The following is a 2,456-nucleotide window of genomic DNA, read 5'->3' on the forward strand; positions in this document are numbered from 1 at the left end:
AACATTTAAGTGAGTTTGAGACTAGAGACTGTGGAGACTTTTGAAGTTGGACTGAATGCATTTCTGTATTGTAGTATGGCTACAAGCCTATGGGGACCAGGGAGTGGAATGTGGTGGTCTGAATAGGAATGTCTTCCATAGACTCTTGCGTTTGAATGCTTGGCCTATACGGTGTGACACTATTGGGAGGCCTTGTTGGAATAGGTATGACCTTTTTTTGAAAAAAAATTTTTTTGTTGTTGTTTTTTTTCAAGACAGGGTTTCTCTGTATAGCCCTGGCTGTCCTGGAACTCACTCTGTAGACCAGGCTGGCCTCGAACTCAGAGATCTGCCTGCCTCTGCTTCCCAAGTGCTGGTATTAAAGGCGTGCACCACCACCACCTGGCAGGTATGACCTTTTTGGAGGAAGTGTGTCACTATGGGCTTGGGCTTTGAGGTCTCCTATGCTCACGCTACATCCAGTGTTGCACACAGTCTCCTGCTGCTTGTGGATTAAGATGTAGAACTCTCAGCTCCTCCAGCACCCTGTCTGTCTGCACACTGCTATGCCTCCTGCCATGACAATAATAGACTAAACCTCTGAAACTGTAAGCCAGCCCCAATAATGCTTTTCTTCATAAAAATTGCCATAGTCATGGTGTTTCTTCACAGCAATAAAACCCTAAGACACCTACATTAACTATAACCCAACACCAGCTTTTCTCATATCCATAAAACTAATTCAAAGACTAATACTGACTCTTACAGAAGATAAAACCCTAATCCTACTCCTAACCCAATTCTAACACCAACACAAACACAAACATTGATACTAGCCTTAATCCTAAACCTAACGCTAAACATAACATTATTACTGATCACATGACAAAACTCAACTCTAACCACAGACCTAACCCCTAACCCTATTCTTAACCCTAACTTGAAGCTAATCCTAAAACTAACTTGTTTTAGGGAGGATTTATATTACTGTGAAGAGACATCATGACCATAGCAACTGTTATTAAGGACAACATTTAATAGAGAACTGAGGGGCTGGAGAGATGGCTCAGTAGTTAAGAGCACTGACTGCTCTTCTGAAGGTCCTGAGTTCAAATCCCAGCAACCACATGGTGGCTCACAGCCATTGTAATGCCCTCTTCTGGTGTGTCTGAAGGCAGCTACAGTGTACATAGATATAAATAAACAAATAGGGAGGCAGAGGCAGGTGGATTTCTGAGTTCGAGGCCAGCCTGGTCTACAGAGCAGGTTCCAGGACAGCCAGGGCTACACAGAGAAACCTTGTCAAAAAACCCCACAAAAATAGATAAATAAATAATTAAATAAATCCTTGAAGAACTGAGAACTGAAACATGCTTCCTCCAATAAGACCACACCTGCCCCCTCCCCCAAAAGCCACATCTCCTATTAGTGCCACTCCCTATGAGCCTATGAGAGACATTTTCTTTCAATCCACTGCATGAGAATTTTGGTTTCTTTGAAAAACACAGAACTATTATAAGAATATGTTTTTGTCTTTATCTCAGATTTGGGATATGGAGTTGCTTCAGACTGTCCACAGCAGCTGACTATGATTTGCCTCGTGCTCTAGCACGGGTGTGACTTTGCCAACTGCAGATAGTTTCTACAAGTATGTGATGTTTGGAATTTTGGGGACTTTTCAGAGGGTATATAAATGCTAGGGCCCTGAGAGGGGGTTTCTGTTGTTGGTTGGTTGCTGTTGATTGTAGTTTGTGAAGCAGTCTTGTACAAAGAAGAAACACCAACAGGAAGAAATTTGATACTGTATTGGCAAAGGTCAAACTTGCTCCAAGGAGTTCATCACGCCTAATCTTCAGGAAGTAGTCTGACCGAAGTACTGTCCCCTTTCCTCTCTATCTTTAGTAATGGTTTGGATATGCTCTGCCTAGGGAGTGGCACTATTAGGTGTGGCCCTGTTGGAATAGGTGTGACCTTGTTGGAATGGGTTTTAAGACCCTCATCCTAGCTGGGCGGTGGTGGCGCACGCCTTTAATCCCAGCGCTTGAGAGGCAGAGGCAGGCGGATTTCTGAGTTCGAGGCCAGCCTGGTCTACAGAGTGAGTTCCAGGACAGCCAGGGCTACACAGAGAAACCCTGTCTCGAAAAACAAAACAAAACAAAACAAAACAAACCCCTCATCCTAGCTGCCTGGAAGCCAGTATTCTGTTAGCAGCCTTCAGATGAAGATGTAGAACTCTCAGCTCCTCTCTCACCATGCCTGCCTAGGTGCCACCATGTTTCCGCCTTTTTTTTTTTTTTGGTTTTTCCAGACAGGGTTTCTCTGTGTACTCACTCTGTAGACCAGGCTGGCCTCAAACTCAGAAATCTACCTGCCTCTGCCTCCCAAGTGCTGGCATTAAAGGCATGCACCTACCACCTGGCCAATGTTCCCACCTTGAGAATAATGGACTGAACCTCTGAATCTGTAAGCCAGCCCCA

The sequence above is a fragment of the Mastomys coucha genome, unplaced genomic scaffold (assembly GCF_008632895.1).
Source record: "Mastomys coucha isolate ucsf_1 unplaced genomic scaffold, UCSF_Mcou_1 pScaffold22, whole genome shotgun sequence".
Classification (NCBI taxonomy): Eukaryota; Metazoa; Chordata; class Mammalia; order Rodentia; family Muridae; genus Mastomys; species Mastomys coucha.